Source organism: Erpetoichthys calabaricus, chromosome 17 (assembly GCF_900747795.2).
Source record: "Erpetoichthys calabaricus chromosome 17, fErpCal1.3, whole genome shotgun sequence".
NCBI lineage: Eukaryota > Metazoa > Chordata > Cladistia > Polypteriformes > Polypteridae > Erpetoichthys > Erpetoichthys calabaricus.
In genome coordinates, this window is record NC_041410.2 from 18,890,798 (window position 1) to 18,906,977 (window position 16,180).

The 16,180-nt window shown below is 38.0% G+C and overlaps 1 protein-coding gene across 3 annotated transcripts in view; it reads right to left on the reverse strand.

Annotated features, from left to right (window-relative positions):
- The window catches only part of znf280d (zinc finger protein 280D), an 80,659-nt gene that overhangs the window by 63,322 nt on the left and 1,157 nt on the right, over positions 1-16,180 (reverse strand). The gene's annotated exons all lie outside the window — the stretch shown is intronic.

The window sequence follows — 16,180 nt, forward strand, 5'->3', positions numbered from 1 at the left end:
AGAACAAATATAAATTAATATCTAAATATAGATCTAAATAAACAGAAAAATCAACAGGGTCAGACAAGGTGTGCCATACAGAAGAATGAGCCAGCCACTTCCATTTTCTGAGACACTTAAACTACAAATTTAAAATGATTCGAGTGTCTTTTCTTCAATGACAAAAAATATTTGGGCTAAAAGAAATAGACAACCTTTTTTTTTTTATAAATTAAAAGTACACAAGCTGTTATTCTATTTTTCTCATTCCACACAATGCTGCAGACATATACCTTTAGGCTTCTCTAAAATCAAACTCTGTAAATAAGCATGTTGTTTGAAGTATAGTCAACCATGAAGAGGAGTGAAAACCTATACCTTTGTTGTCTATTTCAAAAATATGTTAACAGTAATAAATACTGCAGTTTCATTTTGTAGTATCTTTAGACATTTTATGAAACAGTACATGCAACTGAACTGAAAATTGGCACTGATTACTCACAATGAACAATTTCTAATATTTACCAGGTTCAGAGGAAAAAAAAATAAATAAATAAAAAAAAAAAAAATATATATATATATATATATATGGACAGTGTGCTAGCCATGAAAAAAATGAAAGCCACAAGCTCAAATCTGTCAGGTACAGTGTCTTTTCCCTCTTTGCAGGCTAGGTAAAATGTCAGATGGCCTTAAATACACCATGGGCTATGTACTGGAACAAATGACATGCTATTGGGGGGGGGGTGGGACTGTCAACATGTTAAAGGAGGTTGACATTCTTTGGCTGTACAATACTGAAACATTTGAAAGGACATCAAAAGATTTACATTTTTACTTATAAAGGTGTTTTAAATAAATACTAGCCAATTATTATTATTTATTGATGGGTGAGCACTTCCTGAAAGACACATTTCTCCAAATGGGGTGGGTTTGAGGATACGGCTGAGTGAATGAAAAGATGGAACTCTGGAGAGAGGAACATACAATTGTCCGTGACTGAAAACTGGTTTTGGCAGATACAGGCATATCTTTTTGAAAGTTTGGCTCTGTGCCTTATTAATTGTCATTGCAAAGGCCAATCTAACAGGAAAATTGTATGCGTGTAAAAGTAAAAGGCAAATTTGAATCTGATGGGGTCAGGGATATCTCGGAAGTGAATGGTGATAGTAGCTGGAAGCATTTGGGACATTGCCACAATTTCTTCCTCACCACCATAAACTCCGGAAGTATTCATGTAGTCAGCGTATTGTTGAGCAGACTGTATGACTATGCTTCCGTGACTAAGAACAACGCTCTGTCGTGTGTACCCCATGCGCCCTGCCTGCTCATGCCTTAAGAGCGAGGGTGGACGCAGGAGGAGGGTTAGAGTTGGCGGGCGGGGCTCTGTTGTGCGTATCCCATGACGCGGAAGGAGGGTTAGAGTTGGCGGGCAGGGCTCTGTCTTGCGTGTGCGCGTATCCCATAGTCGGGCGCCTTAGTGGATTATATATAGAAAAGCAGCCGGAACCGAAAAGAACAATGAAAAGTCAACGTGGCTCAGAGGTGCATGTGGACTGTAGCAGAGTGTAAAAGTAAAAGGCAAATTTGAATCTGATGGGGTCAGGGAAATCCGGGGAATAAGGACAGTTTGTGAGATAGCAGCTGCGATAGTTTTACACTCCAGTACATTGCGGTGGGCAAGTCAACAAAAACACTATGCTCTTAGTATGGTATGAATCAGGTTTTTGTAGACAAAGGTTTTCCCTGTTCCTGCAGGACCATCTAAGAAGAAGCATATTTGTCGTGGACGGAAATCGCTTTATGCAGCGTGTAAAACAGCTTGCGAGGGTGGATGCGGTCGTGTGTAACACATGACGCGGGAGGAGGGTTAGAGTTGGTGGGCGGGGCTCTGTGAGTTGGAGGGCGTGGCTCTGTCGTGCGTATCCCATGGTCTCTGTCTTGCATCCATGGTTGGCTGCTTAGTGAATTATATATAAGATATAGATTGTAGATTGATTGTTAAAAGGCTTAAAGTATATAAATTTGATTCTTCAGATACTTAGATAAAGCAAGAGTACTATGGGCCAAGTTCATTAAATCTCAGTTAATATGCCATAAAAAACAAATTGGTCCGTCACAAATTGCTGTTTTTTGGAACACTATCAAACACTTTTACGTTTAGTTGCATAGTAAACACATTAAAAGATTATGTGACTATTCTGTTTATACTCATGACAGGTCGGGCTGGGGAGCATGCACTGGTACAGCGTGTTGCTGAATCCACTACATGAAGAAACACTGCAGGATACCAGTTGGCAACCCTCCCAGGCAGACAGCCAGGCATTATGTGGGCGTCCCCTTGGCCTGGTCCAGCCACTAGGGTTCTCAACAATGAGGATCCAGCGAGCCACATCCTGTGTGTTCCAGTGACTGACAGTTGTGTAGTCTGATCTACCCTGCAACTCGCCCCAACTAACTCAAACAGGTCATAGGTCTGTGCACGAGAGTCGACAACCAATGAGAGGTTACCTGGAAGTACAATGCATATGACACAGTGATGAAGAATAAGGAAATGTATGTATTTTGGACCTTGCAAACAGAAGAGAGATTTGTCTGTCTTATGTCCAGTGTTTTCCATACCTCTACAGAATGGAAAAAAGAAAAAGCAGGACAGAGATTGTGGCTGAAATTTCAGTACCTGTAAACCTTCACATCAGCATGGAACTCATCAGGCAGAATGTTGTTGGCTATTAGGAAAATGGGTGAGCTTGCGATACTTTGGAAATATGAAACTGCTAGAAAGTCCTCATGCAGTCTTGAAATTTGACATCCTCAGCAATTTCTTATCATGTAATAAGACATACTTGGATGACGAGATCTGCAACTACAGCAATTATGTATGACATCCTAACATCAGTTTTAAGGGACCTTGCTTAAAATACACTGCAGCAGCCAAAGACCATGTTGGTTGCCAGCGAGAAACAAAAAGTGCATATCCTGTAGGCATGGAAGCATCAAGAGTGGAAACATCTTACAAATCCAGCTTCCATTTTGCTTGATACTGATGGAGGGTTCAGAATTTGATGTAGGCAACGTTAGCCTATGTAGCTGTCCTGTTTGGTGGCAACAGTAGAGGTCAGTGTTGTTAATGTGTTGGTGTGGGGAATGTTTTATTGGCACACATTTGGGTTGCTGATACCCATCTGAATGGGAGGGTGCATCTGAATGCTGTTGCAGATCCAACCCTTCATATGCCTACAGTTTAACGCATGTCAATGCACTGTTATAAAGCACATATTGTCACTGAATGGTTTTAGAAATGTTGCAGCATATTTTTTTTATTGCTTCAGTGATCTGCACAATCCTAACATCTTACTTATATCCAGTATCTTTGGTGTGATTGGGAAAGGGCTGTATGCAGTAAGACTGCAGCTGTATTTTGCAGCAGTCAATTTGTGCATGGTACAACACTCCTAAACAAGGCATCCTATACATTGTAGATTCCATTATGTTCTAAATGCCAAACAAGGTACAACATGCTTCTTGATAACTGTATCAAATATATAGTAAAGTTAGATGGCAGTTTATTTTGAAATATTGAGAGTGTACAAATTTTAAACTCCAGAGAGAAGTTTTTTGTAGGATTTATAGATTTGAGACCTTCATGGCTAATTGGTTAATTAGGAAAAAAAATAATTTTGAAAAAGTGCATAAATAATTCTGCTAAGGTTGCTTTAAAAAGTTCCAAGAGGCAAACTTGCAGACGTTTGAGACTTGTGCTAACAAACTATCATACATCCACCACATAAAGAGACGGTAACACAGCACATTGATACGTTGAAAATATTCTGGATTGTTCAGAGAAGACTGCGTATTTAATATTTAGCTTGTCCTTGATCAAAGCTGTGACTTAAAAATTTGACTTAGACTTTTGGTTTGACACTTTTTTATTTATTTATTTATTTTTACACAGTTTTAATAATTCACAATGTCCATATTCCTGCTGGATTGTGTAAGAGTATTGAGGCTTTACAAGCTTTGCAGTTGTTAATTAAGCGAAATAGCAATATCCTTCCAGTACCTCAGTAGCAAATGTGACATATTATTCATTACTGACATATTTTGAAATATGTACTACATTACTGATTTGTGGCTTAATATAGAAAGACTCTTTAATTTTAAAATGGACATATATAATTAGTTAAAATATTTATTTAAATGTGAACATTCCTTGTTTCAGGAAGGCATCTCATGACATCACTATTTTGAACACTGCAAATACACACCACAAGTAGATAGTAAAATTTGAAACAAATTGAAAGTTTACCTATAATTCAAGATGTTCTTTGACACCAAATAAGTGTGCTCTGGTACGGATGAAAAATTTGTTAGCTGCTTAAACAGTATGCCGTTTAGTCTTTGTTTGCAGTTTTGTTTTTACATTAGGATAAACGCATCTTGTTATTAAGGGTTAATTTTAAAAGACAATTTTTACCGGCTGAATTACTGCATCAAAAACATCAACAATCAATTATGGAATATATACATTCATGAAATAATTTGCTGTTGCTACTGAACTGATGAAACAAACTTTTTAGCCTCTGTTTTCACAGCAGCTTGCTGTTTATTTAAAGGTGAAATATGGCAATACATCAAGGTAAATATGAGTGTGGTGCTTATTTTGCAAACAGTGACTACACCGACAATGCACAATGAAGGCACAAAATTACCATTTACAATTTGAAAACTGTGTTCCCTTTATACTGTTCTAGAGAGTCATGTAATTTGACAGTGCCTTAATGTTGCATCCTTAGATTACATTAGGCTGTGATTTGCCTGGTTATGACCAGACTGTTTGCTTGTATTGTTCACACTATTCATATATGAACTGACCATATCACAAGTTGTTTGTATCCATAGGATAGCCCATCATTAATGCTTTTTTGCTTTTGCATCACTTTCAGTAAATCCCTGAAATGGTTATGTGTGAAAAGCTTAGGAGAACAGTTAAATGGGCAGATGTATTAACATTATTAAAACACCAAAAAATTGTTTGCGTAAGTGTTCACCCCTTGAGTCAGTATTTAGTAGATGCACTTTGGAAGCCATGACAGCCTTGTGCCTGAATATACAAGTTTTTTGTCTGTGTCAACTTTGCACATCTGGACACTGCTACTTTCTCCCATTCGTTTTTAAAAAAACTGCTCAAAAACCATGATGCTGCCACCACCATTGTTCACTATGGGATGGTGTGTTTTTGATAATGTGCAGTGTTTGGTTTACACAAAACTTGGTGTTTAATTTGGTGACCCAAAAACCTAATTTTGGACTCATTACACCATAGAACATTTTTCCAGTGAACTTCACTGAGCATTCTGGCAACTGCCAGCTAAGATGCCGTGCGTTTTTTTTTTGTTTGTTTGTTTTTTTGTTTTTTTTAATAGTGGCTTTCTCTTTCCCATTCTACCATTAAGCTGTAATTGCGGAAGCACCCAGGTAAAGATGGGGTTTGCAGAGTCTCACTGATCTCAGACACTGTAACTTGTCACTTATTCATTGTTCTCAGAGGTTTCTTGATGACTCCCTCACAAGTGTTCTTGCACAAGCACCAAGTTCTTGTGGACATCCTGCAGATTTACACCTGTGCCATAGTCCTATTTCCTAACGACTGATTTACATAAATAGCAAATGATATTCAGTGCCTTGTTTAATTTTCCTGCTTCCAACCCCTGATGTCTGCTATTCTTCCAGATATCATCAGGCAAAACTCCTTGACTAGAGACAGGTGATCTCCATTTTGCTAATTATTCATCTTTAAAAATCGGTTTGCAGCACCAATGATTTAGGCATGTCATATTCAATCAATTACTGTGTGTTATATATTTAATTTAGGCCACTTTGAAAAGATGTTTGTACTTTGACATCAGTCTTTTCCTGTTAATGTTAAAAGACAGATCCACTGTGGTTCAATGATGTACAACAATAACATGTGAAAACTTCTTTAAAAATAAATAAATAATAAAACTTTCTTGTATACATTGACCCTATTTACGCTCTTATTACATTCACATATAAATACATTGACCAGCGTTTCTCAACCTTTAAGTATTTGCGACCCGAGTTTTCATAAAAGTTTTAATTGCGCCCCCTAACGTTTTTTTGAAAGGAGCCCACTAATACCAAATTGTTCTTTTTTAATTAATGATACATCATAGATTCATATTTTATTATACCTACTTAACTTTTATCGACATTTATCTAACTCTGTATTTATTGTTCTAGTATCAGAATGTAGTTTGTTTTGGTTTCAATAGATGTATTTTTCATATTTTCGATTCTTGTTTTCTTTTTCTCACATCTTCGCGACCCCTAGGGGGGCCCACCCCACAGATTGAGAACCACTGACATAGACACTCATACATACATTATGTATGTATTTGTATGTACATATTTTATTTAAACAAAATATAGCTTAAACTTAATGTAACTAAATGAAAATATCCGAAACACCATAACCGATGGACTAGTGGACTACAAAACGGACAATTTCCAACAACAGTTAGAGGGTTGAAGGAACCGACATGAAGCAACATGTAACTATTTTTACAATAAAATTCTCTTTAATATCTGTCTCAATTTCGTTACAGGCCTCATTATGTATATGCACATAGAAACTGCATTAAAGGCTTAAGTTTGTGGATGAGTGTTCTGCTTAGCACTCACCACTGTGGGCTCACACTAACTCTAATTGCTCAAACAAAAGCTGTCAAAGAATACTAAACAGTGCTACAGTGTCTGTATGCATCCAGTGATAGCCTGTAGAACTGATGAAGCCAAGTTTCTACTTTGTCAATGCTACTGTTTGTTTAGGCTCTTTCTGCCTTGAAAGTGTGATTTTGTTAATCTTATTACACTATTCCATGATTATAATTGCAAAAAACTTGTGTTTCATTCCATAAAAATATTTATATATTGCACAATGTTGTAATTTGGGGGAAGGTTACAGTTAGCAATTAGTATATACATGTTTCACTTAGGGCGGCACGGTGGCGCAGTGGTAGCGCTGTTGCCTCGCAGTTGGGAGATCTGGGGACCTGGGTTCGAATCCCGGGTCCTCCCTGCGTGGAGTTTGCATGTTCTCCCAGTGTCTGCGTGGGTTTCCTCCGGGTGCTCCGGTTTCCTCCCACAGTCCAAAGACATGCAGGTTAGGTGGATTGGCGATTCTAAATTGGCCCTACTGTGTGCTTGGTGTGTGGGTGTGTTTGTGTGTATCCTGCGGTGGGTTGGCACCCTGCCCAGGATTGTTTCCTGCCTTGTGCCCTGTGTTGGCTGGGATTGGCTCCAGCAGACCCCCGTGACCCTGTGTTCGGATTCAGCGGGTTGGAAAATGGATGGATGGATGGATGTTTCACTTAAATGACCAACTTCATTAACACCATTTACTCAGGAACATCTTATTCTTTATTTTTTTAATTTTTTGTATGTTGGTCTATTTTTGTAGAACATAATGAGAAAGTAAAATCTGTTATTAGTTTTAGACTATTAGTTTTGTCTGAAATGAAGTGTACTTTCATTCTCATCTCCCTGTAATTAGATGCAAATGCCCTACAGTTTGCTTTGAAATTGTGCCATCATTGGTTTTGTCTTGGAACTCAACTGCACATGTAAACTAGGACTACATCCATGTTATTACATTTTTGTTTAGAAACGCAGACATTAGTTTCTGATTTCATCTTTTGTTGACACTACCCCAGCATTTTTAACCCCAAAAAACAGCCATTTTTAAAATGCTCTCCAGAGTTTGTATGTTTCTCAAAAAAGCCAACTCAGTATTTCACTGTGAAAAGGTGAAAGACAAAGAGTTTTGAAAACAAAGAGTCTAGTTGTGCTCTGATTGATATGTGCTTATCATGTGGCCCTTCCCTGATTGGATCCTGCTCATTACAACATCTCATTCCCTGACAAGGCAGACATGCAGGAGGTGCTTTCCATGGTGCTTGTTGTGTTGCTTACCTGTATGCACCTAAATTGTGTTTTGTAAAGTTTCAATACTGTATACATGTGCAAAGAATAAAACATTTCTGTTTTTGCCCGATGGGTACAAGCCCAGTGTAGATGAACAACTTATGTCATATGTATCTTTGGTCATTTTAGTATGGGTATGGATAGTTTTCATTTAAAAACACCATTTTTAAATATAAGTAGTACAGTGGAACCTCGGGTCACGACCGTAATTCGTTCCAAAATTCTGGTCGTAACCCGAAGTAATTTCCCCGATAGGTTTGTATGTAAATACAATTAATCCATTCAAGACCGTATGAACTACATATACAGGTGCTGGTCATAAAATTAGAATATCATGACAAAGTTGATTTATTTCAGTAATTCCAATCAAAAAGTGAAACTTGTATATTAGATTCATTCATTACACACAGACTGATGTATTTCAAATGTTTACTTCTTTTAATGTTGATGATTATAACTGACAACTAATGAAAGTTCCAAATTCAGTATCTCGGAAAATTAGAATATCAATTAAGACCAATGCAAAAAAAGGATTTTTAGAAATGTTGGCCAACTGAAAGGTATGAACATGAAAAGTATGAGCATGTACAGCACTCAATATTTAGTTGGGGCTCCTTTGGCCTGGATTACTGCAGCAATGCGGCGTGGCATGGAGTCGATCAGTCTGTGGCACTGCTCAGGTGTTATGAGAGCCCATGTTGCTCTGATAGTGGCCTTCAGCTCTTCTGAATTGTTGGGTCTGGCGTTTTGCATCTTCCTCTTCACAATACCCCATAGATTTTCTATGGGGTTAAGGTCAGGCGAGTTTGCTGGCCAATCAAGAACAGGGATACCATGGTCCTTAAACCAGGTACTGGTAGCTTTGGCACTGTGTGTAGGTGCCAGGTCCTGTTGGAAAATGAAATCTGCATCTCCATAAAGTTCGTCAGCAGCAGGAAGCATGAAGTGCTCTAAAACTTCCTGGTAGATGGCTGCGTTGACCTTGGACCTCAGAAAACACAATGGACCAACACCAGCAGATGACATGGCACCCTAAACCATCACTGACTGTGGAAACTTTACACTGGACCTCATGCAACATGGATTCTGTGCCTCTCCTCTCTTCCTCCAGACTCTGGGACCTTGATTTCCAAAGAAATGCAAAATTTACTTTCATCAGAGAACATAACTTTGGACCACTCAGCAGCAGTCCAAAGGCGAGACGCTTCTGACGCTGTCTCTTGTTCAAGAGTGGCTTGACACAAGGATTGCGACAGCTGAAACCCATGTCTTGCATACGTCTGTGTGTGGTGGTTCTTGAAGCTCTGACTCCAGCTGCAGTCCACTCTTTGTGAATCTCCCCCACATTTTTGAATGGGTTTTGTTTCACAATCCTCTCCAGGGTGCGGTTATCCCTATTGCTTGTACACTTTTTTCTACCACATCTTGTCCTTCCTTCGCCTCTCTATTAATGTGCTTGGACACAGAGCTCTGTGAACAGCCAGCCTCTTAGCAATGACCTTTTGTGTCTTGCCCTCCTTGTGCAAGGTGCCAATGGTTGTCTTTTGGACAACTGTCAAGTCAGCAGTCTTCCCCATGATTGTGTAGCCTACAGAACTAGACTGAGAGACCATTTAAAGGATTTTGCAGGTGTTTTGAGTTAATTAGCTGATTAGAGTGTGGCACCAGGTGTCTTCAATATTGAACCTTTTCACAATATTCTAATTTTCCGAGATACTGAATTTGGGACTTTCATTAGTTGTCAGTTATAATCATCAACATTAAAAGAAATAAACATTTGAAATACATCAGTCTGTGTGTAATGAATGAATCTAATATAGAAGTTTCACTTTTTTAATGGAATTACTGAAATAAATCAACTTTGTCATGATATTCTAATTTTATGACCAGCACCTGTAAATATATTTTTTTAAAGATTTTTAAGCACAAAAATAGTTAATAACACCATAGAATGCACAGTGTAATAGTAAACTAAATGTAAAAACATTGAATAACACTGAGAAAACCTTGAACAGAGAAAAGTAACATTGCAAGAATTCACGCTATAGCCTTATGAACCACTCGCTGTAAACACTTTTTTTTTTTTTTTTTTTTTTTTAATGAGTTTTAAGCACAGGGAAAAACATGAACATTTGAAAAAATCCGTAATTTAATAAACAATCAAGAAAAGTAATATTGCAAGAATGCACGCTACGAACCGATCGCTGTAAACAGAAGTGAAGTGGAGGTTAAAATCCAATAGAAAAAAAGTCTTCATTAAATACGAGGTTAAAACAATGCTCAAATCAGTCTCTTTAAAAACAAGCCCTGTGCATTCTTTAACTGCTTTCTCGGCCTTACACGGCCAGCTCTCTCTCTCTCGCTGCACAGGGAATGCACAGGGAGGGACTGAGCATGTGCGGAAATCATTGGAGCGTATGAACCGGAAGGGAAACTAAACTGGCTTGTTCGTCGCCCGAGTGTGTGGTCGTGAACAGATGCAAAAGTTTGGCAAACTTTTTGGTTGTAACCCAATTTGTACATGGTCCGAGACGTTCGTGACCCGAGGTTCCACTGTGATGTGAATGAACCCTAGGATAAATTGCATAAAATGTTTACTTACCGTACATACTGCTGAAGGTATTATGAAATGTGGAATCAAACAATCATGGCATCAGATAACTCCAGAATTCCCATGGACTAAACCATAGTTTAAGTACATAAAAAATATATTAACTAAAACAGGCCATTAAACCCAAGAACAATTAGCGAGTTATACATCGTAAACTAAACGTATCCAATGATGTTTAATCGTGTTTTAGTCATGGGTATATAGGGTGCACCAGCATAAAGGATAGTGGAGCAAGACCTAGTAGCTATCTATCTACCCCGACTTAACACTGCAGCAATATTAGAGAAAAGCATCAGCAAAACAATTTTAAAAAAAAAATAAAATAAAATAAAGAAATCATTGGTCAAAAAAACATCTTCACTGTTAAGATTCCACTATTACTCCCATATCTCAATTTGGCTACATGTAGTTATATTATTTGCACATACTCCTTGAAAATGCAACAGTGATTTGGAGGTACACTTCAGGAGTAAACAAAAGCAACTTAACCGTACATTATTGAAAAAGAAACAGCCTTGGAAACCATATTACAGGACTGAGTCACTTTACAGTTTATGAGAAATTCAAACCCTGAGTGAAACGAATCCAGCACAAATCTAACCAAAGTCTAGAGTTACATTTGATGAAATGTTGGCAGTATGTCACGGTCACAAAAATTCAAACATCATAATAAAAAACAACAGAAACTGCCTGGCTTTTTTGCATCAATTTTAGCCCATGATGTCTCTGTTAATGACTCCTTTGAAATGGGGGGAAAAAAGCCGCACAATGCATGACGACACACACTCAGCACACCAAACCATCAAGGGGATTTACAACTACCAACAAAACATTCTGTTCATGCATAATATTACATGCCAAATAAAAAAATTATATATTTATGATACATTTTTCAAAATGCAACATATATGCTTACATATTCCACCCATCTGTTAGCCTGTTTTGGCAGCAGTAGCACAAGATTGGAAATGGTCTTGGATGGTATGCCAGCTAATATACTAAAATAGCCATGAACGTTCACAACTGAGCACTGTTAAGTCAACATGTGGCTGGCAAGTATGTCAAATTTGATAATGTTTAACGTCCTTAACCCTGTAAATCACAATTTGACAGTGCATACTTTTTACAGTACTACATAAAAATGAAGACCAATTTGAAGCAAAACTTCCTTGAATACAAAGATTTTTTTTCCCCAAATCAATTACAAATTACTTGTGCTGTTTTTGCCCTAAGATACATCACATAGCAGTGATGTTGTGAAAATCATTGTGAAGCTGCAGGACTAAATTACAAACGAATGAAAAGTTGAGTAGATGTTCAATTTAAATATTAATATTAACTAACAATAAATCCATCTTAATATCTAGAAGTATCTAAAGGATATCAGTTCACTAGACAGAAGTATGGTCTCTATAAAAGCTTTTAATTTCTGACATTTAAACTGATATGTTAAAGTTTTATGCAGGTTTATCTTTTATTGGCTAGTGCCTCATAAACTTACTGATTTCTTCCGGCAAAGAACCATAGAATAAAACTAGTATAGCTTTTACGACATAGGAAAATGTGAGATACAAACATGGGATATACAGTATACAAGGTTCTGAAGGAAGAACATCTTGCACTTCACTCTACTGCAACCAAGAAAAATACTTGTGTAAATATGACTGCGTCATGCAAAATATAACCATCTACAATCTGAGCAAAGCCTAACTTCACTATGAGCTAACAACTACTACAGAAGGCAAAACCTCTTGTAACATCAACCAGGGGATTCCAAACTAGATATGCAATTCAAATGATCCTTGTGATGTGCAATTCAGTTACAAGACAGGGGAACTCAAAATGTATACTTTCTTCTTTAGCTCATAAGACTACTGTAGATCTCTTAGATTTTAAGTTTTCAGGCACAGGTTTCATACAAAGTGATGAACTGCAGGCCACATCCGATGTGAAATTCAGGTAATGTGTGCTGTTTAATTCCTTCCCTTCTGCTTATTTTGAGAATACTTTTATGCAAAGTGACAACTTAGTAAAAGTAATTAGTACTAAACAATATGTAAACCTGGCTTAAAATACATTGAATATGCAATGTACAATCCAGTTCAAGTATTACTTGGTGGGATCATTGTGTAAACATATAGTTGCAATGAGTCTCATAAGATAATACAGGTGCAGACTGATCTAATTCTGTAGGATGTATTCTCACTCAGATAGTGACTGACTGACTGAATGAGTAAAGACCCTGGCTTGATGCTTGTCTTCCTCAATGCTTCAAGGAAAGATGATTTAAAAAAAATTAATAAATCTGACTTTGCACCCTGAGATAATTGGAATATAACAAATGCTGGCAGTATGTGTGGCATAACCAGTTTAGCAGTGTGTTTGAAAATACTCGGTCTGAACACCAAACACACCTTTTATGATTAAACAGCACCTGATCCAGAATAATCCAGTGAGTAAAGAAAGAAAATATTACAATTACAGTTTATTCTAAAGGTTGTGAGGCAGCACACTTTCTCATTCGTGGTCATGGGGTGCAATGTCCAATCTAAGTAGCACCAGACAAGGCAACACGGAACACTAGGCCTTGATCAAATTGAAATGAGTAGACTGGAGAATTTACAGTTTAGCAGGATAGTAAGAAAAACAGAGGAATATAGGCAAAGACAGTGCACTGTGAAAAAGGATTGCCTTTTTTTTTTTAAACTGATACAAGCATCACACACTTACTTTGTAAACTCATCTTTCGATTGATGTGGCGACACTTCCATCTGTAACTCCTGTTCATACGAGAGCTTTACACAAGTCTACTAAAGGCAGGCTAATTATGAGGCTGCCTTTAAACAAACATCTAGATTAAAAACAAGGACTGTACATTACTACAAGAAAGTTTACTGCTTTGGTATAATCTGATGCAGATCCATTCAGAGGGTATAAACAAAACTATTGTCAGACAGTTCTTGAACTGTACAATTCGGATGCTATGCATCCTACTCCTAGGATAAGAAAATGCATGACCCATGTGCAGGGATATAATACGAGCTTAATAATTCTAACCAATATACATTACTAATACCAGTCTATTATTTAGTTTATGTTCTTTAACCTAATGACTAAAACTTTATTTTTCTAAACACTAATCTCTATGTGGCACCTTAGTATCCATTTAGTTGAATAAACTCACTTTGTTAATATCCACAAAGTTTTAACCAAATAGCTAATTAAATATTTAGACCTTGTTAGGTTGAACGCCAGATGGAAAATAAACCTGACTAACACTCTTGGTTTTCTTTTCATATTATGCCACTCAAAAAAATAAAACATGGAAATTCTACAGAGTTTACGTTTTTTTATTAAGTTAATATGGCAACAATTCAGGACAAAGCTACTTTCCTTATATCCACCAAAGCATGAAAGTTATACATAAAACCCACAGAGATATGCGAGAGGATATGACACAAGTATTGGTTTTCACAAAGTATGCTGCGCTCAGTGTTTTTAGATCTTTTTGTCGGATGATTCTATGGTATACTTAAGTATAATTACGGGCATTTCATAAGTTTCAAAGGCATTTACTGACAAGTTTATGCAAAGAGTCAATATTTGCAGTGTTGTCCCTTCTTTTTCAAGACCTCTGCAATTCCCCTGGCATGCTGTCAACTTCTGGGCCAAATCCTGACTGATGGCAGTCCATTCTTTCATAATCAATGCTTGGAGTTTGTCAGAATTGGTGGGTACTTGTTTGTCCACCCGCCTCTTGAGGATTAACCACAAGTTCTCGATGGGATTAAGGTCTGGGGAGTTTCCTGGCCATGGACCCACAATTATCACTTTTACCTTATAGCACGGTGCTCCATCATGATGGAAAAGGCACTGTTCGTCACCAATCTGTTCTTGGATGGTTGGGAGAAGTTGCTCTCGGAAGATGTTTTGGTACCATTCTTTTTTCATGGCTCGGGATTGGGGTACCACCAGTGCAAAGCTTACTCATTAATGGCAGCAGGCAGATCTGAGTGCATCTGCACGCACAGTGAGGCAAAGACTTTTAGAGGATGGCCTGGCGTCAAGAAGGGCAGCAAAGATGGCACTTCTCTCCAAGAAAAACATCAGACACTGATATTCTGCAAAAGGTACAGGAATTGGACTGCGGAGGACTGGGGTAAACTTATTTTCTCTGAGGAATACCCTTTCTGATTGTTTGGGGAATCTGGAAAAAAGATTGTCCGGAGAAGAAATGGTCGCTATCATCAGTTTTGTGTCATCCCAACAGTAAAGCATCCTGAGACCATTCGTGTACGGTTGCTTCTCAGCCAAGTGAGTGGGCTCACTCACAATTTTGCTTAAGAACACAGCCATGAATAAAGAACGGTACCAAAACATCCTCTGACAGCAACTTCTCCCAACCATCCAAGATTGATGGAGCACTGTGCCATAAGGCAAATGTGATAACTAAGTGGTTCAGGAACAAAACCTGGAAATTTTGGGTACATGGCCAGGAAACTCCCCAGACCTTAATCCCATTGAGAACTTGTAGTCAATCCTCGAGAGGCAGGTGGACAAACAAAAGCCCACAAATTCTGACAAACTCCAAACATTGATTATGCAAGAATGGGCTACCATCAGGCAGAATCTGGCTCAGAAGTTGATTGATAGCATGCTGGAGCGAATTGCAGAGGTCTTTTAAAAGAAGGGCCAACACTGCAAATATTGACTCTTTGAATAAACTTTATGCAATTGTCAATAAAAGACTTTGAAATTTATGAAGTACTTATAATTATACTTCAGTATACCATAGAAACATCTGACAAAAAGATCTAAAACACTGAAGCAGCAAACTTTCTGAAAACCAATACTTATGTCATTCTCAAAACCTTTGGCCACGAGTGTACTTTGGAAAACTAAAATACATTAAGTAGGATTTCTCTCATACATAAAACAAAAGGTTTCCTCCCACAGTCCAAAGACATGCAGGTTAGGTGGATTGGCGATTCTAAATTGGCCCTAGTGTGTGCTTGGTGTGTGGGTGTGTTTGTGTGTGTCCTGCGGTGGGTTGGCACCCTGCCCGGGATTGGTTCCTGCCTTGTGCCCTGTGTTGGCTGGGATTGGCTCCAGCAGACCCCCCGTGACCCTGTGTTCGGATTCAGCAGGTTGGAAAATGGATGGAAGGATGGATAAAACAAAAGCAACACTGACTCTTGGTTAAATAATATTTTGACCTTTTTTCTGCTCATTATTTTTGCAATGATGGCTATTGTGTAATATTTTTCATCTTTAAAACATACAAGAATGTTCAAGAGGTCTATTATTTCTTGCAAGTGTATTAGGACTGTAGTAATCCACTTCCTAGTGCGGCCAGCAAGCTAAGCCAGAAAACTTCTAATTACAAGCTTGTTTGTGCACATGTGTTCTGTGAGCGAAAGCAGACAATTTAAACTTCCAGTGGTCCAACTGTATAAAAAAAAAAAAAAAGACTACAGGGTGGTGCATTGGTTCACCTGCTACCTTGCGCTTCCAGCATCATGAATCTGGACCCTGCACCTACTCACTGTATTCCCCAGGTACTCCTACTTTCCAAGTCAGGCA